This window comes from Rattus norvegicus, chromosome 2 (assembly GCF_021556685.1).
Source record: "Rattus norvegicus strain SHRSP/BbbUtx chromosome 2, alternate assembly SHRSP_T2T, whole genome shotgun sequence".
In the NCBI taxonomy this organism is placed as follows: Eukaryota; Metazoa; Chordata; class Mammalia; order Rodentia; family Muridae; genus Rattus; species Rattus norvegicus.
This window is the reverse complement of record NC_141535.1, coordinates 106,121,154-106,146,210: the sequence shown is the minus strand read 5'-3', so window position 1 is coordinate 106,146,210 and position 25,057 is coordinate 106,121,154. Positions and strand designations below refer to the sequence as shown.

Sequence of the window (25,057 nt, the reverse complement as noted above, 5' to 3'; positions counted from 1 at the left end):
TGAAAACAGGTGGCACAGCTACTCTGACAACTCTAGTCAGAGATAAAAAAAAGGTCACATGTTAGTAAAGGGAACAATTCATCAAGATGTAACAACTGCAAATACAAATCTACCAAACATTAAGGCTCCGATCTCATACAAACACCAGAGAATAGAAAAGGTCAGATAGGTCCTGACACAAGATGAATGAGGGATTTCAATGTTTCAAATTCACCTTGGATGGGAAAATCCAGACTGAAAACCCGCAAAGAAAACCAGGACCTAAACTACAGCATAGTGTGTGCAACCACTATCTACAGCAGAGTGAATCCAACAGAAACAAACACGTTCTCCTCAGCAGCCAAGGGCAACTTAACACAGACCACATTCCAGGCCACAAATCAAGTACTACCAAATGCAAAAGAATCAAAATAGCCACTCTTATCCATCAGATCACCATGCAATAAAATTAGAAATCAATTACTAGAAAACTAAAGAAGCTACAGGAATACATGGAGACAGAACAACATACCCTGGGATGACCACTGAGAACCTTAGCAAAGAAAAGAACCTCCAGATCATAATTATGAAAGCTAATGAGCCAGGTCATTTGGGACAGCTAAGGTAGTTCTAAGAGGAAAGTTTCCAACTGCGCAGCTTACTTGGGAAGGGGGAGAGATCACAAACAACCTAACAATGCACCCCAATGTCCTGGAAAACCAGAGTTAAGAGTTAAAAAAGGGGGTTGGGGATTTAGCTCAGTGGTAGAGCGCTTGCCCAAGCGCAAGGCCCTGGGTTAGGTCTCCAGCTCCGAAAAAAAAGAAAAAAAAAAAAAAAAAAAAAGAAAGAAAGAAAGAAAGATAGGTAGATAAAGCCAGAAATTTGTGAAATTGAGGCTAAAAACAACCATACATACAATCTGTCAAACTGCACAAATTCTTTAAGGGAGATGGGGGCAGGGCCCACAAAGAATAACAAACTGGCCAGAAGAGAAAAGAGAAAACAAATATATTTGGTGGTAAAGGGGTAGGGGATGGGGTTACTACAGCTTTCAATTTAATAAGTCAATCATTAGGAATTCTGTAAACATTTATACTCTTAAAAACCAAACATGGGATGGGTGTGTTTCTAACCCATGTAGGATACATCAGAATTAAAACAATTTAAGCAACTTGGTATCAGTGCCATTGAAGCAGTAATATGAAAGCTTCTCAACAATGAAACATCCACATTCAGATTCACTGGCAAATTCTAACAAACTTGCAACTTTCTTATACTTCTCTCAAGGACAGAAGGAGTTGTCATAACTCATACTGACATTCAGGACAGACAGATACTTGTCATAGTTCTCCATTCCTACCAGGTAGGCTCCTATACCTCATTATACTACAAATTATACCCAAACTGAATAATTACACAGAGAGCGCACCACAGGTAATTTCCCCAACAAACACATGTAAAGACTGTCATAAAATTCTACAAATCAAATTCAAGAAACCACTAAGATCACACACCAAAGTTGATTTTACCCTAGAGATGCAAGGTTGGCTCAACATACACAAAATTCTAAGTACAACTCAGCACATAAAGAGAATTAAGGACAGACCAAGCCCCTTCATTAAAAAAAAAAAAAAAAAAAAAAAAAAAGCCAAGAATCAGGAGCATACCTCAACCTAACAAAAGTTCTATAAAACACACCTATGGCCAGCATTAAACTAAATGGGAGAAAAACTGTATCCTCTAAAATCTGAACTGAGACAAGGGACCCTATTCTCTCAATTCTTACTCACCAGGGTGCTCAGTCTACCTAGGGAACTAAGGCAGGAAGAAGAAACACGGAGATAAACATACCCTTTGGGAAGTCTTACTTAAGTTGCTCTTCTTTTAGGGTGATCAACTCCTGGTATGCACCATTCAACTCTGCCAAGCACCTGGACAATTCCATGTGTGCATGGGGACAGGGGTGGGGAGGTGTCTCTGCCACAGGTTACTAATTTAGGAAATGCTGAGCAGAACTGACCTGCCCTCCTCACAGCCTGTCCACACATCAATAAAGGGGCTGATACGCTCCCCAACACATCCAAAAATTACTCTTCAAAAGGCACCCAATATTTGCAGCCTTTCCTTCCCTTTCTCTATCTCCCCACCAGAACATTTGGATGTACTTGAAAACAAATAGTATTGATTAAACATTCAATTCTATAGAAAATAATAAGCCTAACAGAGTCACCCTCCTGGTTCTAAGCTTAGAAGAAGTCTTGTTAAATAAAGTTAAATTTTACATGTTGTGGAATGACTGTAGAATCAGAACAACAACAAAAAAATGGGGCTAAACAGACTGATGGAATAGGTTCACAGGCTTAGCAGTGAAGCAAGAATTGATCCTGCAATGAATGCTTAAAGAACAAGACCTACACAGTCTTCACAACAACTTCTGGCAGAGATGTCAATCAGAAGAACAATGATAAACAATCCCAGCTGATTAAAAGGTGCACTCTAAAATGCCCATTTTACACAGAAACACACTTACAAAATTTAGTTCTGTCTAACGGGTAATCTGCCTGCATGTATGTCTGTGTACCATGTGTGTGCCTGGTATCCAAGGAAGGAGAAGAGGGTGTGAGAACCCTTCAAACTGTCATGAGTCATGATGTAGGTACTAGGAATTGAACCCAAGTCTTCTGGAAGAGCAGCAAGGGCTCTCAACTGCTTAACTTTTACTTCTTTAGCCCTTATATGTCCTACATTTTTAAAGCTGGACAAACTGTAATTTGTGTTGTTTTCTTTTTTTTTTAAGCACTTACAGAGAAAAAGCAAGACCACACCAAGAAATGGTGTCTAATCAAAAATTTAACCAAATACTAGACATAAATCAAATGCAGCCAACCAAATGCTCAGTCCCAATGTGGTGCTCACACAAGGATTACCTAAATACTTTAATGAAATAATGGACCTCAAGTCTGTCATCCCAGCACTCAGAAGCCCAGAAGCAAAGGTGTCAGGTCAGGTTGATGGGACAGTGAGGTCAAGGCCAACCCGAGCTAGAGTGAGACAACACACACACACACACACACACACACACACACACACACACACACACACACACAATTTCAAAATGTAACACTAAACTTACTGGTAAACCAGCAGGACACAGGGGAGGAGGAGAAAAACACAGCACCCATCCCTTTCCAGATCACAGAGGAGCGCTGGCTCCGGAGGAGCTGTGCTCTGAAAGGGCAGGTAGTGTACTGTCAGCTCAGCACTAGAAGGCTGAGAAAGGAAAGCTGAACTGAAGGCCAGCCTGAGCTATATACGTGCAGACCGATAGACATACACTTTTTTCTCAGAGAATCAAATTCTACATTTAATATATTCAATTACATGTCATTTTATTATTTCATTATTCACTATTAAATATAATTAAAATACTGGTTAAAATTAACACGATTGTTAAAAATAAATATATAATATTAATACATAAGCAATACAGCAATTACTATAATCAACATTAGCTATGATTAATAAGATTATTAATATTTAACATATTGGTGAGTTTTTCCTTTATAGTCTTGTTTATTTTTAAATATTTCCTAATTTATTATGTATATTACTTATATAAGTATACAAACTAATCAAGTTTATATAAACAACATTAACAGGTTTTTTTTCATCATGAAAATACTGGCAGGGCTGGAGAGATGGCTCAGCGGTTAAGAGCACCAACTGCTCTTCCAGAGGTCCTGAGTTCAAATCCCAGCAACCACATGGTGGCTCACAACCATCTGTAAAGGGATCTGATGCCCTCTTCTGGTGTGTCTGAAGACAGCTACAGTGTATTCATATACATAAATTAATAAATCTTAAAAAAAAAAAAGAAAATACTGGCAAAGGAGTTGTATTTGAAAAATAAAATACTAAATTTGTATCAGAAACACCATATCACGCACACACACATTGCTTCCCCAGAATCATCCCACTTCCCGAACCCAATACTGTGGCCTCACTTCTGCTTTGTACTGAAAGCAAACTGGACTGACGTGGGGACTAGGGACATGCGGAAAGACGATGGATGTTAAGACTATCTTGTTATGAAATAGCATGGGATCTATCAGTGTCTACTACCATCATTTCGCAGGCTTCAAAGTCAGCTTGAAAAGGCTCCTTCAGGGGTTGGGGATTTAGCGCAGTGGTAGAGCGCTTGCCTAGGAAGCGCAAGGCCCTGGGTTCAGTCCCCAGCTCCGGAAAAGGCTCCTTCAGTCAAGAAAATCTGATATCGGTAATAATAAAGCCACAAAGCAATAAATATGTCAAATGTTCAAATCTACGAGCACACAATAATACTTAAACAAACCCTACATTGGGGGGAAAAAAGAAAACCAATGTACATGCCTCTCCTGGAGAGATGAGGTCATGAAAGGTTTTCTTTGTAGAAACATTGTTGTGCAAACTCATGGAATAATGGCATCTAGACCATTATCACCAGTTAGAATTTGCAACTATTAGATGCCTCTTCAGGGATGTACTAGTAAAGTACTACTAAAGCCTTCCTAGGCTTCCACATAATGAAGGATGAGATCAAAATTAGATCAAACCCTTCCTTGGGCCTAGTTATTGATTTGCAGAAAATACAAGGAAAAGATGAGCATCATTTTCCTAAAGATATACAATTAACAAAACAGAGTAGGGGAAACTTTACAGACAGATAGAAAGGGATAATTAAGTAAATTGTGCACAGCAACTGGCATCTTGTCACCGTTCAATAAAAACATAAGAAATTCAGAAAACTTAAATGGCTATTAAAAACCATCAACATCTCACACCTAGGAGATAACCAATATCTGGACCATAGTATGGAAATTCTCAAAAACTAAAACACCCGCATGCTCCAAAAAGCCTGCTCAGAAATCCAAAATGAACTTCTTAAAATCTGAAATCAAGATCTTAGATAATTCTACCCCAAATAAACCAAAACAGAAGAAATCCAAATGCCCACAAAACAAAACACTAATCAAAGAAAAAATATGCATAAGATAGTGTGTTCTTCAGCCTTTGAAAATAAGCAGGGAGCTGCACAGGCGAGATGGTGCGCACCTTTATTACCAGCAGGGATGGAAGACAGGCGGGTAGATCTTGATGAGTTCCAGGCCAGCCTGGTCTGCATATCAAGCACCAGACCAGCCAGGCTAAATGAGACCCTGTCTCAAAAAAAAAAAAAAAAGGAGAGGCAAATAAAATAGGATAGGGGAAATCGTGCTATTGGCTACAACAGGATGGACTTCCAGACACCATACACAGAAACTAAAACAGAACAATCAGAATGAGACAAGTATTATTAGAACGTTGTTTCCAGAAGGGCCCTAACTCACTCAGACCCAGAGAAAAGGAAATGAAGGAGGCGAAGGTCTAGACAGACTTTTATGAACACACAAGCACAGCTGCACTACGAACGGTGAAAACAGCACCTGTTTTGTGGTTTCAAGTACGAATATAACATGTACTCACATTCCTTCTCACATGACAAAGGTAATGCCAGTTTAAAGCAGAAGAACGATATCGTGATTATATAGGAGTATGCAACTTAATACTGACATATTTAGGAATAAAACTGGTGTGCCGATGACCTCAGTCATCAGGCAGCAGGTCATAGCAGGGTACAATCTGTCAAAAAGAACATCTGTAACAGGGGCCATGAGTGGGAAAGGGAGCTATAACTTTTCTCTCAAATACGTGTTTGAAACGAGAGTAAAAATCATCACATAACCTGTTAACCAATGAGTCCTGCTAACATAGTAATTCCAGAAAAAGATATAAAATAACTTGCACAGGTAAATACTGTCAGTTCTGGTCATGGGAAGTCCATCTTAAAAGGTAAGGCAATGTAAACTCAATGTATGAAATAGGGAAAGTGGCAAAGGGTCACCAATCCCCAGTTTTTAATCAATGGTGCTCGCTCACTAGGACCAGGCCCTATCACGGAACACCTGCACTTGAAATTTTCAGGGGAAAACGGGAAATGGTCTCTTCCTCACACTAGAGATATAGACTCCTGTATACAGTGAGCCTTGCCACAGCTACACTATGTGGCCACAAAGCTAGCCCCTCTAACCAGTAGAAGGTCTTGGCCCTCCCTAGGGGGTATTACTAAGTTTAAAAAAAAAAAAAAAATACTGGCATACATGCACCCTGGTAGCTAAGTGACAAATGGGCAGGAAAACCGGATCACTGGACAGAAGGAAACTTCATGTTCAGGACAAGCAAGCTTAGTACACTCTTCATAGCAGTGCACAGCTTAAAATTCAGTAAATACTTTATTTCTGTAGTTTTCAATTTAATATTTTCAGATCATTGTTGACGTAATAAAGGTAATAAAATCTCAGCAAGTAAAAACGTGGGGTATGAGGAACTGCTGTTCGCTCTTCTATCTCTTTATCCCCAAACACACAACAGTCAGGTAAGAGGAATATGGTTTAAAAGGCTCCAGGGGGGTCGTAATGGCTGCTGGGGGTGGGGATATCCTTTCTCTTCAGAAGTGTAGCCATTGAAAAGCTGTTCCTGCTCCAGCAAATAACCCTCCACCTACTCCCCATAACAAACCATGGTTAAGCCCATGGTTAATGAAGTGGTGCACACAAACCTTCAGTCCCAGCACTCGGGAGGCAGAGGCAGGCCGACCTCTCTGAATTCTACATCAACCTAAGCTAATAGTTAAGACCCTGCCTCAAAGAGAAAAAGAGGGGGTGCGGGTGGCACATGCACTTGTTAGAGAGAAGAAATATTCCAGAGGGAGTAAGAGGAGGGTGAAGAGAGGAAAATGAAATAGATATCAAAATGCATTATACACACAAGTTGACAAATAATTTTTAAATTAAAAAAAAAAACTAAGACACGAGGCAAAGGCACCCCCAAACACATATATTAAAGTAGGATAAAGTCCTTCTGAATTTTAGATTGTGAGATCACTTAACCTATAGCACAAATAAATCATGAATTTAATACAACTCTACTACTGAATTACCACAAGTCACCAAACAGGAAGTGTGGTCACTTTTGTGTAACAGCTGAGGCTTGTAATTCAAAATTAAAGACTTCTAAACCTTTCTAAAGAGATAAAGGTGTTTTTCTTAAAGTTAACTAAATAAAAATGTAAAATATTATATATTTAGCTGCATATTAACTAGTAACATCAGGATAAGTACAATGTCCTAAAACTCACTAAAATGATAAACAAACATAAAGGAATTATTACTGGGAAGAATTAGGAGGTGTGCCCTTTTGGAAGAGATGTATCATGGGGGGTGGACTTGAGGTTTCAAAAGCTCACCAGTTCCCAGTTAGGGGTCTGTGTCTGTCTGTCTCTCTCTCTCTCTCTCTCTCTCTCTCTCTCTCTCTCTCTCTCTCTCTCTCTGCCTCACGGTTGTTGTCTCAGCATACAAGCTCTGAGGCACTGCTCAAGCACTGTGCCAACCTGACGACTGTCACGCTCCCTGCCTTGATGGTCACTCTAACCCTGTGAAACCGTAAGCCCCCAGTAAATGCTTTTTCCCATAAGTCACCTTAGTCATGTTGACTCAGAACAATAAAAAAGTAAGACACTAGGTAACCATAAAAATCATAGGAAAAAGGTCTTTAAAATAGGGTTCCTTTTGCTAAAAATTCTAAATTTTTGAGTTTTCTGTGATTTTTGGGCAATTTTTAATTCTCAAAAGTCTCTACAAAACAAGAATAATAAGCACAGCTATAAAGCACTAACATGGGACAGGAGAAAGAGGAGAGGCACCTTACCATTGGCAGTGCATTGATGTGAGGATGTGCAACCGGATGTCCAACCTCCAATCACACGTTGCTGAGGCTAAGAAAAAGGAAAATAGTTTCAGTGCTCCCATATTCAATCTAAGGTTTCTCACACCGAGCTCTGCCTGTTCAAAATACTCCTTAATACACGTCTTCCGTATCCCACCAGTGAGACCCTCCCGCACGAGCAGCCCGGACACTCATGCCTGTTCCTGAGAGGCTAATGCAGTTACCAAGCAGCATCCGAGAGAGCACAACTGCATTAGAGTTCATCAGACACGACCACGAGCCGTGAAGACGATGTGAACATTCTTTCTATATGTTTTGATGAAAGACACATTTAACCACTTTTGGAACTGTTTCAGTCACCTGTCAGGTGCTCGTCTCAGACCTTCCATCTTCCAGGCTTTCCCTCTCCTGTTCTGTGAGTGACTCACAGCCCCCCACACCCATGGAACATCTGCAACAGAAAAGTCGTGCTTGCTCTGCCTGACAGAAGTTGGTCAGCTTCATGAGGTCTCATTTATTAATTGCTGATCTTACTGCCTGGGCTATTTATTGGTGTCCTGTTCAGGAAGTTATCCCCTGTGCTAATGTGTTCACTTCCTCTTCTATCAGGTTCAATGTATCTGGTTTTATATTGAGGTCTTTGATCCACATGGACATCAGTTTTCTGCAGGGTGATAGAAATATAACTATTTCCGTTCTTTTACATGCAGATATCCAATTAGACCGGCACCATTTGTTAAAGATGCTTTCTTTTTTCTGTTGAATAATTTTTGGCTTTTTAACCGAAAACCAGGTGTCCATAGTTATGTGGATTTATGTCTGGATCTTCAATTTGATTGCACTGATGAACTGTCTATTTTTATGGCAATACCATGTGATTTTTATTACTATTAGTACAGATAAAAATCAGGAATGATGATTATTTCTGGAAGTTGTTTTTTATTGTACAAGATAGTTTTAGCTATCCTGGGTTTTCTAGTTTTCCATATAAAATTGAGTATTATTCTTTCGGTTTTCTAGCTTTCCATATAAAATTGAGTATTATTCTTTCAATTGTTCTGTAAAGACTGTGTTTTAAATATGAAAGAGATTGCATTGAATCTGTGATTGTTTTGGAAGGATGGCCATTTTTACTATGTTAATCCTACTGATCCATGAACATAAAAGATCTTTTCATCTTCTGGATACCATCCAGCCACAAAACCTTCAACCTACAATTTGTTCTGCCTACAAAGTTGGGAGAGGTGTAAAGGTGATGCAGAAATTGTGGGAATAGACAGCTAATGATTGGTCCAGCTTGAGACCCATGCCACAAGAGGGAGTCTACCCCTGACACTGCCTGAAGGGTCAGGACACAGAAGCTGGTAGTGAGAGCCCTGTTATAGAACCAAATACCACTGGCCAAAAACGGGAAAAAAAACAAAAAACAAAAACAAAAAAAAAAAAAGTCAATGAAACGATTCCTAATTATATTCTGCTATACATATAGATCAGTACCTAGTCCAACTGTCATCAGAGAGGCTTCATCCAGCAATTAATGTAAACAGAAGCAGGGAGACCCATAGCTGAACATTAGGCAGGGCTTAGGGAATCCTGCTGAAGAGGGAGAAGTATTATAGGACATGTCAAGAAAACCTAGAGAATCAACTGAAGTTTGTTCACAGAAGCACAAAAACTGAACGGAGTACTAGGGAGCTTCATGGGTCTGACCTAGGCCTTCTGCATATATATTACAGATGTATAGCTAGGTCTTCTTGTGGAACTCGTGGGGGGAGGTGGGGAGGCACGATGGGGACCTGTCTCTTGATTCTTCTGCCTGCTCTTAGGGCTCTTTTTTCCTCCTGCTGGGTTAACTAGTCCAGCAGTAGTATGAGGGGAGGTACCAAGTTTCACTGTAACTTGATTATGTTTGGTTGACATCCACAGGAGGCATGCCCTTTTCTAAAGAGAAATGAAGGAAGCGTGAATGGTGGGAGGGGTTCAAGGGTGGGATGGGAAAAGGGAGGGAAACTTGCAGTCGGGGTTGAATAAATGAAAGAATAAAGAAAAAACCTGTGTTTCATATGCCACATCTAAAACATGATACTAGAAGGGATACTGTTCATCAGAGCAAAGTAAATTAGTAGGTAATACCAAACTGATGCCACCAAGAGGAGGGGTAGTCACAGTGTTGGCTAGAAAGGTGAGTTTACACAGTCAGTAATAAAGATCACTAAGCATTATCCTGAATAACCTAGGAAAGCCACAAGTCCCTTTGGGTTTGTTCCTCTGGTTCTACTACTCACTGAGCCAGGTATCCTGGCACCATGGCCACACTTACTGGAGACGCAGAACTCAGCATTAGAGTTACAGAAGGTCAGGCAGCATACACCAGTCCACTCACTGATCTACAGTTCTTTAAGGTATGTTATGTGTGAAACATTAGTTTTAGGAATGAGGAGATAAGGCACGCTGAGAAATATTCTATAGACAGCACTACTGAGTCCCAACAAAACCTAGACGCCACCAGACTCTGGTTGCCTTAGGGCTACTCACAATAAACATCACTTATTTTACTATAAAGTACAAACTTTTAAAAAGGATTTCTACAATGTTTATTTCTGTGTGTATGTGTAAATCTATAAATTTCTATAGCATCAAGGACAAGTCCATTTTCAGCAAACAACAGATAGAGAGACACAGTACAGGTAATTCAACCTAAGCAACAGGAATTCCTAGCAACACACTGAAGCCCACACCACAATTTTGAGGTAAAGCAACGCATTTACCTGTGGCCACTTAAGTGCTGTGCAGCACGTTTAAAAAGCAAACACAAAACAATATTTAAACTTGTAGGGCAGACACATACTTGCAGAGACGTTACAAACATCACAGATGTGCTTTAACCGCAGGACAAATGAGAGCCAAGCTGTAGAGCTGTGTCCTGCCATCTGCCTTTTAGCTTTCATTTGTTTTCTGGAGACACAGTCTCAGTCTGCTCTGCAGCCCAGGTAGCTTATAATGTGTAATGCACTATGACCCATTTATGACTGGGTCTCTGTCAGCTTCTCCTCTACCTTGGCCTTCACTCCTCTGTCGCCGCCTCCACGTGCCACTGACATTCTAATACTAGAAATGCACTGTGCAAAAAGGTTCTTCTCTCAAACCTAGCCCCATTCCTGCAGAGTTCAACCCACAGCAGCCTGGTCAGAACCATCCAAAGGGAGGGCGCTCCCTCAGCATACCTCTCTTCCCATAGCCGTCTAGCATGACTGCCCAGCCTTTTCTATACATCAGGGCCCATTTGTTAACCTTGCTATTCCTCTATTAACTAAGAATGGCAACTGGAAGATGTGGAGCTCTTTGGATTCACTGTTCTAACAGGACAGGTGAGGGTCTAGGCACAGACCAAACACACCAACTGAAGAGGCAGTGGCTGGCTGCTATTCTCATGACTTTTCACACCACTTCCAGAAGGTGGCAGGGACAGACTGACATTCCACTAACAGAAAACTAAAGTACACCTCATGAATTACAAAGCTAACTTTATAGACTGTTAAACTTCATTCAGTCTCCAAACAAAATAGTTGTTTTTTTAAATCGATTATCAGCATTTACCTAAAGTAAGTAATGCAATAATCTCAGAAAAGGCCTTTAGCACAGACATTGCAGCTAAGCGTCTTCCCAGTAATGCCACTAACACATAACCAGGTTTTAACGTAAAAATTAGGCTTTTTATTTATGAAAAAAATCTTCAAAATAACAAAATTATTTTGACTGGTTTCTAACAATAAATTCATTTGGCTCACTGATTTGAAACATGGCTACCAACCGACGAAAAGTACAAACACAGGGAGGAGCATGGCCTGAGTCCAGTAGCCTGTGCCACAAAGTATACTTAAAGAAAGCAGACAGCAGTTCCCATTCTGTGTGGAAATTCTGGAAGTCACATTTAGACCTGAGGAAAAATTAAAATCTTACCAGAGCTGATTGTGTTAAGATGGACACAGCAGGCATAGCTGCAAGTTCACCCCAACTCCATAAATAAGAAGGTGAAGAAGATTGTATTAAATGAATTCCTGGGAAATGTCACAGAATTCCAAGTGCATTCCACTATTACATGATTTCCAAGATGATAAAAGGACCAATTCCAAATGGTGCCATTTTTAAGGAAGCTATATATGTAAATTAGTTCTAACTGATCCTTTCTCATTTGCTGATTTTAAAAAAATTATCAGTTACTTTCCTCACGTGCCTGACAATCCTCCAGGGTGGAATAAAAAGTCTTTGTAACAGTGTACACTACACTGAGCTCACAGTCACAGACACACACACACACACACACACACACACACACACGCACACACACACACACACAGTGCTTACCAGACATCGAGCATAGGATGAGGTGGGGGTAGCTCCCCCTTCAGGAAGATTTTAGAGATGCAGTCTGGGCTCAGCTGCAGTCAGAAGCCTCAGTAAGCACCAGTCCTTGCTTTCACTTCCATTGTTATTCAAGTTACTTGGGGAAATTAGAGCCAAACAGTTGTATACTTTAACCTTACATTTTCTAAAACTGAACAATTTTCAAGACCAAAATCCATACAGAGATACCTAAGCACCTGGTTCAGTTGAGTCAATCCTGTGGGGCATGAAGCAGCTGTGCCTTCCATTGAACATAAAAATAAACCACCGCGTACAAATAGAGCAAAAGGTTACCAAAGACTTCAAAAGCTGCCTGCTCAAATTCAACTACAGCAAAGTTTCTAAATTAAAGAGTGGTCAACTGTGAGTCAAGTTTGTTATTAGTTCCCTCTCTCAACATTTGGGAGGTAGGATCAGCAGTTCAAGGCTGGCCCTACCACATGAGACTCTGTCAAAACAAACAAAATTAACAAGGTCAAAGTTTAGGTTGTATAAGTTTTAGGTTTCAGCCAGGAATGCTGGCACACACCCATAAGTCACAGGCAATACAGAACTATTCAGACCATATCTCAAAAAAAACAGGAAAAGGCTTCAGTTCACTGTAACAGAAGTTCAACAAACGTTTGCTGTTATTAAAAAACAAGAACAATAACAAAGAATTTCAAGATTCATGTAAGAAAAAGTCTATTACTTTTTAAAATGTGTGAGTACATCACTATTGTCCAGGTGTAACAAATTGCTCCTTTCCTCTTAAATTACAAATTAGTGGTACAGTTCACAATGCCTAAGAAATACTAGATTTTTCGTGGCACAAAGATATTATGTGTTATGCCTTCAAAAACAAAACAAAACGGTAGTTTACGGGAATGAAACAAACGGCCAGGGAAAGGGAAGTTACAGGAACTGCAGAAGTATCTTAGTTAAAGGTGGGCAGGGGTTAGTGAAACAGAGGGGCTGATACTGTCCCCACTAGACCACATTCTTCCCAAGCACAGCTCAAGTAGGAGTCAAAGTTAGCATCAAGACTGTAAACAGCTAATTAGACCAGAGCAGTACAACATCAGTGAAAAGGATACTGTGTGACTGATAACTGCTATGGAAACGCCTCTACAGACTTAAACCTACATCACTCTGGCTCCTCACCATGGTGGGTCACATATCAGATATTACATTATAATTCCTAAGAGTAGCAAAATTACAGCTAAGAAGTAACAACAAAAGAATTCCATGGCTGGGGGTCACCACAACAGGAACAACTGTATCAAAGATCCACAGCTTTAAAAGGTTGAGAACCACTGATCTAGGGTAAGACCTGGACATCACGTCAAAGCCTCTCCCAAGGGACCAGAGGGGTGGAGAACCACTGGCTGAAAGCAGGGAAGAGTAGACCACGAGGTGTCCTTGTTACTCTAATTATTATCCTGTCAGAAGTGGACCAGAAGGATGGCTTCTTTTAGTATCAGACTGTACAGTAAGCAGAGAAGAGAAATAGAGAGAGACACAAGTGACCTGACAGCTATAGTCACCTCATTTCAAGACTAATGATGAGGAACCAAAAAAACTCCGTGTCTCTCCAAAATTCAATTACGAAGAAAGCATAATAAGGACCTTTCAAAGAGGCCACAGAAGAGTACAAAACAAACAAGATACCATGGAGATCTTCTAATAAGAGGCATAAAAGGAGACACAACATGAACTATTTTAATTTGCAGTTAGATACAGACACAGAACTGAGCTTCTGCAATGAGCACGATCTTTAGCAGAAGTTAAGGAAAGGTTCCTCTCTCTCTTTCACAGTGAATGGAGTGGCAGGCACAGCACTTCCCCATCTGTCTTGGCAGCTTTGGAAGAAGCACTTAAGCATCACAAGGTTGCCCACCACATGAGCAGTTACAAGGTCAGGAGACAACACTAAGAAAGAGTTAAAGTCAATGGGGCTTTGTAAGGACTCAGGAGATGGGAGAGAAGCACAACCTCTGGGCCACAGGGCTTAGATTCTGAGGAGCACCAGGGCTCTGGAAAGATGCTGCTCTCTACCTGCATGCAGGCAGTCTGGCCTGGAGATGGGCCTTGGGCTGGTGTTAGCCCCAACTTCCCACTGGAAAGCACACCAGGACCGTTCATCCTCACAAAACGTTATCACGTTTCAAGCACTTGAATATTGTCTCTGAAATATCTGTTGTAATTTTCCATCTCCTACAAATAAAGCTGCAATCCCAGAGAGAGAGAGAGAGAGAGAGAGAGAGAGAGAGAGAGAGAGAGAGAGATTGTGGAGGATATCACAAACAGTATCAAGTGCTACTGAGGATATACATGTCAGAAATGTTTCTGTTAATTGTTCATATGTTCAATTTGAAATATTATTATTACTGTATAAATGATGTGTGTGCAAGGGCACATACCCACTCAAGCCACAGTGGTCAAAAGTTTATAATCTTTAGGGGTTGGTACTTTCCTTTCTGGCTCCCAAAACTCAACTCAGTTTGTCAAGAATCCATTTATTACTTGAGTAATTTTATCAGTCTAACTCTAAATATTTCCATAAAAGTATTCTAACATAGTTTTTAAAGACTTCAAAAATTTTCCCAAGACATGTGATACTAGGAAACAGGAAAATGTCACTAAAAAAGAATAAATGTGCGGTCAAATAAGCCCTAAAACAGCTTAGACAGTAAACATTTTTTGAATAGCAACAAATGCTTAAAGCATTCCCAGAAAACATTTATACCTATCACTACTACTTTACAAATATTTCACTGGTAAAATTAAGACAACCAAAGCTCTTTCAAGTGTGGAACCCCACCCCCCACCCCGCCTGCCTTGGCCCCGTTCTGTGGGATCCCCCTCAACTGCGTCCCAATGTGCATTAGAAAAAGATGAAGAGTAAGAAGAGAGACCTGTTCAAAAAATGTGCGGCCCTAGGATCCTAGGGAGGCTAGCTGGACTTCTTTTACTGGTAAGTTCCTTGGAATAAGTCCATGCCTCAGTCACTCCTACAACATACTGGGAGATGGTAGGCAGCACAAAGACAGGACAACAGACAGGCTTGAACGGGGAGAGAAGGGAGATTCTGGAAATGAGCCAACCTAAAAAAAAACATACTTGAGAGAGAGGGTCTCAGTCTGGGGCTGTCTAAGAAATATTCGCCCACACATAGCTCAGGTTCATAACCACACTCTAGGCATAGCCTGCAAGGAAGCTTAGCCCTTGGGACAGGCTCAGCTATAACAATGTGCTCAGGAACCTTCCTATCACTCCTCACCCATTCCCCCAACTGGTGCCAGCACCAGTATACTCTGTGGTGACACTTCTAATTTGAGAGTTCTAAAATATAAGACACAGTCTTCTGTTCACAGGAGGAGGAACTAGGCACCTTGGTCCTCTTTCCACGCTGGCTCTGACAAAACAGCTAGGTACTATCTACTGTCTCATCTCCTCAAAATATACCTGGATTTGATTGATCGGCCTGAGATCCTCTGAAAGCTTCTAAAAATAAAAAGGTGGGCCCACAGAAGCTACACCTTCAAAAGAAAAGAAAAGAAACTATCCCTTGCCTTCTGCTACATAGCCCAGAATATGTTTAATTAACAAGAAAATGTTAAGGTTGGGGAGAAAATGACTCATCTAGTTAGCGAAGGTACCTGCTGCCTGATAGCCTCAATTTGATCCCCGGACCCATAAGAATAAATGATTCCTACAAGTTGCCCTCTGATCTACACACACACACACACACACACACACACACACACACACACACACACACACAACAAAACTGAAATTATTTCATAAATACATAGGAAAAACTGTTTCAATGAGAAGTTGAAAATTAAACACAGTTTAGCTTTATATAAGTTATGTTGTGCATTAAAGGACTAAAGCTAAGAGACAGAAGACTGTTCTTCTAGGGGTGACAAAATAAACATTCTATACAGGAAAGTTTGCACCAGCCTCCCAACCAAGTTCAGTGAGACTCAGTAGTCCCAGACCAAGATCACAGCACTGGCAGGCAGCAGAGGGTCAGAAAAATCCAGATCATCTCTTCTGATTTACCCTCCAAAGATCATTTCTAGGAATCTTTCCAGAGGCTCAGTTCTCTAAAACATTATCCCAGAAGATTGTAAAGCATCACTTCACTGAGGTAAGAAGCCCTATGCTCTGATTCTCCCAAAGCAGGACGGAGTCAAAGAGAATCTTGCAGTCTCTTCAGCAGAAACCTTGGGACTGACTGGGATCCTAAAAGCAACACATACAGTCTTTCACCATTTACCCTACCTAGCCATCTGGATACTTTTGAGATACAATTTTACACAGCTAATTCATTTCTGAAATACTGTTGTCCACGTACTTAAAACACAGAGGGAAATGAGAGACTTCATATCAAAGTTCTATTTATAACTGTCTTTGCTCTGTTACTACAAGAACTTCATAAGACCATTACCACATTAGAACATGGTATTTAGTGGTAACTCCAATCTTTGTTCCAGGAGTCATTGTATTTCAAATTTGCCTCTAGAACTAAGTATGAAGTATCCCTTACATTCCTCAGGAGAGAGCTGTATTTCTATTCAGTTACCCAGCCCAAAGGTGAGAAAGGCATCCAACTTTTCCTGTTTGCCTGCCCACTCACCGCCAAGCTTTGTCAATTCCCTTTCCAAACATCTCAGAGTGCTCACTTCTGCAACTCTGATAAAGTCTAAAGGCCAAATTATTTTGAAGAGGCACAACACCCAAAACGTGTAATGCGATATCACTGGTATCTAAACTTCGAGTTCTTTAAATTTTGAGGCAAACTGTCAACAGAGGGTTTCATAGTTATGATAATGCTTAACCATTCATTTAGTTACAACAGTTCAGGTGCTACTGTTAATGTAATCTCAATCTGGTTCAAAGCAACAGCAATGTGTGCACAAATAGTTCCCCTGCTCTTCCTTGATGATGGATGACACAGGCTGAAGCAGAGCCTACCGAGGGGAAAGGGAGTACACTGTTGTACTTTCTCCTTAAACTGTGCACCTCCCAGCAGCAGTGGTCAATTCTAAGTCATTGTAAGCTGCCCATCATGGGTGCTAAGGACTGAACCCATGAGCAACAAGTATTCTTAACTCCTGAGCCACCTCTCCAGTCTTCCTTCCCCACAGATAAAAGGAATGGCACCATGCTGGAAAGGCCACTTCAGGAAATCAGACAAGTGAGGACATGTGGATCTTCCTTCATCATGACTTTCTAGTCCCAAAGTCTTAGACTGGAGAGACAGTTTCTTTGTTGACAACATTATACAGCTCAAGAGCTTACTGCAAAGCTGGTCACCATTTTCACTGTCTGCCAGATTCCCTGGTGGTTAACATGACAAGGAATGCACAAGAAGACAATCACATCGCTGGTTTCCTCTTCTACTCCTCTGGCTATCTCAACATTTTATGTGCGTGTGCCAATACTAGGCTGTTTTACCTGTGAAGCTTACAAAGTACAAATGTAAACATAAACACTTCCCTCACAATTTCCCAGCTGTATTAGTGCACATTACTATAATCAAAAACACATTTAAATGCTTCCCTTTTCACAGATCCATCTAGTTTTTTTTTTTATTTATTAGTTTCAATTTTTTTGTGTTTGTATACATGTGCATGTACATGAGTGCAGGGTGGGGAGGGGGTTTAAAGACCAACTTTCAGGAATCAGTTCTCTCTTTCGACCCTGAGCTCTGGTGTGGAACTAAGGTCATCAGGCTGCTTAACTCTTTATTGAAGGCCTTAGTTCAGCCATTCTCCACACAAACTACTAGGAAATCAACAGAAAAACCTTTGTTTTTCTCTCATGTGTGAGAAGGGAACCTGAGAGCTCTAGCACTGGTGAAAGACAAAGCAGCCTGACAGTTCTCTGCCTGCTCTCTGCACAGACACAGAGTGCAGTGCTGTGCACAGAGACGACAGTGAAAACAAGTGTCTGAGCAGATGTGCAGCAAGATCAGGGAACTGAGGTGTGCTTCCTATGCGCTAGCCATGTCTTTATCTTAGATTTCTGTGTGGTGAAAAACATTGGTCCACTCTTTCTAGAACCACTGATGTGATTTGGTAAGGTACCAAGCAACATACCTAATGTACAGGTTACTGAACACAAAACGGGAACTTTGTTCTTAAACTCAGTTGGATATAAGCATTCTGAAAATCTCAGTAGAAGAAGCAGGATGGAACATTATTATGGGCCCCCAAACTAAAAAGTTCAAAGTCATCCTGGGTAACACTGAGACTTTTAAAAAATTAATAAATGAAAGTAAGCCATTATACAAATGGCCATGAGTAGTGAACTAACCAAACCACCTTTTAAAAAACCTTTAAAAATTACATTATTAAATAGTATTCCCACTTCTTGGCTCCTAGACACTAATAAGCAAATAAAGCATCTGTGCATAGGGGCCGGAGATAGGACTCAGTATCTAGGTTAGACCATTTGTTGCTCTTGCAGAAGACCCAGGTTTAATTCCCAGCACCCACAAAGTAGTTTGAAACTGTTTAAAACTCTAGTTCTAGAGGATCCAATGTCTTCTTCTGGCCTCTGAGACACCATGTATGCATGTGGTACATACATATATGCAGGGAAAACACTCATACACATAAATTTTAAACAGTGCCTTGACTTCTCAGTGCCTTGACTTTGGCCTTGATAGTCACCTGGAGTTCTCCAAATATTGCCTATTCTCTCATCTAAAAATGACATAAAAATAATTTTAAAACATTAAAACAGAAACCAACTTGCACATTTTCATGTAAGGTTGTGCTTATAGACAGTAAACATTCACTTTTCTAGATGTTGATTACTTGAACAAACTAAATGTACATCCAAATTTTGTCACGATGCATCTTCACAGGTAATAAAGGTGTTAACTGCTCCAGGCCAATTTCTAATTCATCCATTACAGTGACTATGCAAACTAGAAAAAAAATCTCCAAGTCCCACCTGGAGAGTTAATAAATTCTACTTTGCACATCACTAGGTAAGAAACATAAGGCAATACTGGCTGTTCATTCACAAGACTGAGAAGTAGAAAGAAAAGCAAAATGGGGTCAATTCCAAGGTGCACGGCAATCCAGAGCCAGAGGTTCTCTCACCCATCAACACTCTGCAAGTCATTGCTATGCAAGATCGTAAGCAATCTGAGAATAGGAGCCTAGGGCCAGTGGCCACCTAGAGATTTCCCAAGTGTATGAATTGTGGCTTTCCCTTCTCCATTACTAGTTTTTATACCACCACCAGCCATAACCCAGTACTTATTTGTAGAATAATAAAGTAATGTCTGCCCTAACTCAGGCAGGAAGAAAGTAGGTGATTCCAGCCAGTACATAAAAGCCCAGCTTCTGCACCTTCAAAATTACTTCATTTCTTCAGTCTGTAGAACATTCACTCAACAGTCACTACATCATTCAGCAAAGGTTTCCTGAAATGCTGGGGCACATGCCTATGATACCAGTATTTAGGAGGCTGAGGCAGGAGGATCAGAATTCAGAAATAGCCTTGACCCTAGGAAGACCCTGCCTCAGAAAAAGGAAAAGAGAAAGGGAAAGAAATGAAGGTTCCTCACTGCTTCAGTCCACGCACCCATTACTGCTACAGTCCGGTTCTGAAGTCTGATTTTCCAGATCACCTGTGCTTTTCCCTGAAGTACAGAGTCTAATGGCTCAAACCTAATGAGGTCTCTACTTTTATCCAAAGATAAATTATATTCCTAGACAAAATTATAACATTCAAAATCATTTCATTGTTCAAAATCAGGGCCATAAAAAGAAGGTGAGAGAACAAGTTAAAAGACAGACCTTCGGGCTTCGAAAATAAATCTGTCTGTGATTTATCTTGTCAGGTGATTTAGTTAGGGATTTACTGCTATGAACAGACACCACGACCAAGGCAACTATTATAAGGACAACATTTAATTGGGCTGGCTTACAGCTTTAGAGATTCAGTCCATTATCATCAAGATGGGAACATGGCAGCATCCATGGTGCAGAGAAGCTAAGAGTTCTACATTTTCATCTGAAGGCTGCTAGCAGAATACAGGCTCCCAGGCATCTAGGATGAGGGTCTTAAAGCCCACACCCACAGTGACACACCTATTTTAACAGAGCCACACCTCCCAACTGTGTCACTCTGGCTGAGCATATTCAAACCATCACATCAGGCTATCACGATGTGCTATAAAATACCACACTGCTTGAACACTAACGATAGGAGTGAGGACAAGGGTCATGCAAGATTCTGGCTGCTGAAAACAGCAGTAAGGAAAACTCGAGGTATATTTTTAGTTAAGACAGACAAAATGTACGCATTTTAACGCATGCAGAGTGTCTTTGAGTGCAATGTCAACAGGAGATGCCAGACACAGCTTAGGGAAACAGGGATAACTCAAAGTAGAGTTTGTTTGAATAATCAAGTTAGCTGTTTGGTTGGCTAGCTGGCTGGCTGGTTTCTCCAGTTTTTAACTCTGTAAATCATACTGGACCTCAACTCACTACCTAGTCCAATGTAACCTTAAACTCATGGCAGTACTCCTGCCTCTGCCATCAAGTGCTGGGATTGCAGGTTAATAACATGGCTGATAATCAAGTTTGGAGGAAAAGGAAAGAAATTTCAACTGTCCTACATGTCGATACTCAGCAAGAAATCCAAACAAGGTGATTTGAATGAAAATATTCCTTATAAACTCAGACATCATTTCAACACCTGCTCCTCAGATGTTGGTGTTATTTGGGCTAACCTCGAGGAGGTGGAGCCTTACTAGAAAAAGCTAGGTGATGCAGGGCCAGCATTGGGAGTTCAATGCCTCACCTCACTTCCAGTTCAGTGTTTTTAGTAAGTGGTTAAGATGTGAAGACTCAGCTTTCTGCTCCTGCCACCATGAATGCACTTACAGCCATGTACCCCACTATGGTTCTAATGCTACTTGTGTCAATTCAGCTCCCAAAATTACAGGGGAACCAGCATAACCACCTCTAAGATGCTGCGGGTCCCTGCTCTCAGTTGGCTCTAATTGGTGAAATAAAGTTGCTGGCAGCCAGTGGCTGGACAGAGAGACAGAGGCAGAACTTTAGATTTCCGGAGCAAGGAGGCATGGGAAAGGAAGAGTTTGGAGAATCACCATGATGGGGAAGCAGGAAAATTGAGCTTGAGAGATGGAGAAGTGAGAGCAAACAGCCACATAAAGGACCCAGGTCAGAGTGGCCGAGAAGGCTGTCCACCTGACTCCAGGCAACATAGTTAGAATATAGATTTTAGTAAGTAATAATTCAGGAATATCAGAGGGGCGAGTGTGTTACCAGTGGAGAGGTTTAGAAGTACCCAGCCATTGAGCTGCTTAGAACATATTAAAATAAGTGGGGTGTGTGTGTGTGTGTGTGTGTGTGTGTGTGTGTGTGTGTGTCTGTCTGTCTGTCTGTCTGTCTGTCTTTCATTCACAAAATGGAATTGGGTGGTATTGAGAAGCGTGTGCATTGTTGGCCAGGAGTTCAGAGTGGATTAACACACTACCACTTCACCACACTATAAAATACCATTTCCAGCCATGCATCTCCACCATGGGTACCACTTCCAGCCAAGCACCCCACCATAATAAACTCTTATTCTTCTAGAACTGCAAGCCTAAATTCACTCTCTCTTCCTTAGGTTGCCTTTGGTTGTGTCAATTTATCAAAGCAAAAAAAAAAAAAGAAAAAAGAAAAAGAAAAAGAAATTAAGTCATACACCAAATTATCCTACTCTCAGAAACTCAGCCACTCATGCTCAGTGGTTGTGGCTGTTCTCTCCTTTCTCCATTCAATGGCTTGATTCCTGTTTAATTGTGACCTTATTTATTTCGATGGCTAATCTTGACCATCTGGAATTAACTAAAATCCAAAGGACTGGGCACACCTGTGAGGGGTTTTTCTTAATTAAATCATTTCAAATGGAAGGCCCGTTTCTGTTCTTGATGTGTGAGGTGGGAAGATCCACCTCTAATCTGGAGCTTGATGTGTGAGGTGGGAAGATCCACCTCTAATCAGGAGCTTGACATCTGGGCCACACCTTTAGGTGTCTGTCAGCCTCTATAAATGACATGGAAGAAGGAAGCTTATTCTATCTGCCTGCTTGCTCCCACTGACGAATCCATTCCTTCACTGGCATTAAACCCTACTTCTTTGGAACTTCAGCACATGGAAGCCCAGCTGAGACATCTAGACTGTGGACTAAACACGTACTGGATTCTTGGACCTTTCATTGGTACACAGTCATTGTTGAACTAGCTAGACCACAGTCTGTAAGACATTCTAATAAATCCCCTTAACAGACACATAGATGACTACACATACATACATACATACATACATACATACATACATGCATGCATGCATTCATACATACCTATCCATTCTTTAAGTTCTGTTCCTCTAATGCAGCTATTTTCTTTTTTTTTTTTTTTTTTTTTTTTTTTTGGTTCTTTTTTTTTTGGAGCTGGGGATCGAACCCAGGGCCTTGTGCTTCCTAGGCAAGTGCTCTACCAGAGCTAAATCCCCAACCCCTAAAGCAGCTATTTTCAAGTTGTGAGTCTCAACCCCTTGGAGACAGGGATCCCATATTCATCATATCATATATTTACAATTCATAGCATCAGTAAAATTACAGTTAGAAAAAAGTTAGTAGAAACCAAATGATTTTATGGTTGGAGGGTCACCACAGCATAAAGGATTATAGTACCAGTAAAGTTGAGAACCACTGCTCTAGAGAACCTTGACATCTGTAGATAGATGAGTGGGATAAATGGTTAGCAAAAGGGAAGGCATCAGCCCTGGGACAGGAAGTCCTTCAAGGGAAAAGATATTAGCCTTTGTTCCTTAATAACCATAGGATGGATTGTTGAAACTGCTCCTAACTGGCAAGAGTCTTGCTGTGCTGTGCTGTGCTGTGCTGTGCTGTGCTGTGCTGTGCTGTGCTGTGCTGTGCTGTGCTGTGCTGTGCTGTGCTGTGCCGTGCCGCTGGCTTAGATATGGCTAGACAGTAACAGGGCTGCCCACTATGCAGTTTTCTAAATAAGTATCTCCAAAGCTGCTTCTTATTGCTCTAAAACCAATTATCATATTTAGGTTGTTGAGTCTCTGGATATTCTAAACCAACCACAAGCCAAAAAAACATGTCCAAAGAACTCTTTGGCCTCTTCACCTCATCTGTATTAAGGTCTAAGGTCAATTTTCTTCAGCTGTCATTTTCATTCCCTTTTCCTTCCACAAGCCTTAGGATTTATTACATCAAATATCACAGATACGAGAACAAGGCTACAGTTTCTCAAACAGAAAACCCCTTGGGGCTCCATAAGCCAACAGTCTACAAGACATCTCCCAATGCAGAGCAATAGACACCTAATCAACCTTTATGAAATACCTATGAGGGGCATGTTCCTACCTCACCAAGGCCAAGTGCCGTGCCTAATAATAAGATTATGGCGAGTCACAACAGTATAGATAGAAAACCATTGTTTGTTGTTACCACTTTCCAGCCACCTCTAACCTGGCTTCTATTTCTAATGGTGCCTTCTTTGTTTCAATTTTCCTGCTTTAGTGGCATTTCCCTTTCTCTTTACTATTTGGCCATGCATATCTTGAAGGTCATTTTTCAAGACGCAACTAACTCAGCTAACTGCTCAGACTATGTTCTGCTGGTAATATTCTTCCCCTTAAACAAATGCTGCAGTCCATCAAGCACTAACCAGAGCTGGGGAACAAGGTCCAAAAGCATGCAAAGACATTCATGTTTCACATTCTAACTGCCCTTCTCAACTCCTCTAAGACTATCTCCTGTACTAACCTGACCCTAACTCTCCACATCAAGTTTATCCAAATTGAACATGTCACATACAGGCCACACACATGCAAACTCCCCCATCACACTTTTTTCCACACATGTGTAACTCATGCTAGAATTTCTATTATTTACTTAACTAAAATCATATAACACTGAAATTTGTACTGTTGTCTCAAAAGGCAGAAACCAAGGCGTATTTCACAAATACTCTAAGACATTACATCATCTGTTCTACATCTACACAATTATTCACAACAGAGTGAAGATACTCGGTGCATGTTCTTAACAACCACTAAATTGTTTACTGAGAACAAGATTTCAAGACTTCTGGTCCAGATTCTTTGCATTCGGACTTCTATCTTCAACCATGAGTTCCCATGTCTATGTTAATTAAATTCACTAAGCTGAAACTAACTCTTAACTATAAGTCAATCAATCAAATATTCTCCACAAGAAACAGTCTTCACAATCACCAACGTGGGACCAACCGGGAACTACTGAGAAGCTGGCTTCACTAGAGGCCAGAGCTGCTGGTGCTCTATACCCAAGCACCAAAAAGAGAAGGGTACAGGAACAAGGAGTGGAGAGATAAAAGGGAAGAGAAGGGAAGAAGGAGGGGGAGGAAATGAGGGAAGGGTACAGGAACAAGGAGTGGAGAGATAAAAGGGAAGAGAAGGGAAGAAGGAGGGGGAGGAAATGAGAGAGGGAATGTACTTTGATAATGGCTAGTGCTAAGCAGCAGAAGCCTGAAAATTCGTGTATCCCTTATACACTTTCAAATTTTGTGTACTAATCATTTTACAATAAAGCTGTTCGTTGAGGGGGAAAAATCATCTCCTCCTTCCCCTCTACAGCCTCCCTCCACAGATCAGCCCAGCTGGGTTCATGTGTCTTTCAAGTTTTAGCCCCATTCTAAACACTACTTTTTCAGCCAGATACACAAATTAATGATGGAAAAGGCCTGTCTTATCTGGTGATCAACATACACTGCATGGTCCAAAAAAACTCAGTAACATCTTCCAGCCCTAGCCCTGAATCTGGCTTTCTTTGGCAC

General features: G+C 40.9%; 1 protein-coding gene across 5 annotated transcripts in view; it reads right to left on the bottom strand.

Moving 5' to 3' along the window:
- Tbl1xr1 (TBL1X/Y related 1) overlaps positions 1–25,057 on the bottom strand; it is a 138,998-nt gene that overhangs the window by 60,907 nt on the left and 53,034 nt on the right. For all 5 annotated transcript variants that reach the window (NM_001439821.1, NM_001439823.1, XM_087628492.1 and 2 more), the window contains 1 exon segment: positions 7,762–7,828. The gene's annotated coding sequence lies outside the window, so the exon portion shown is untranslated.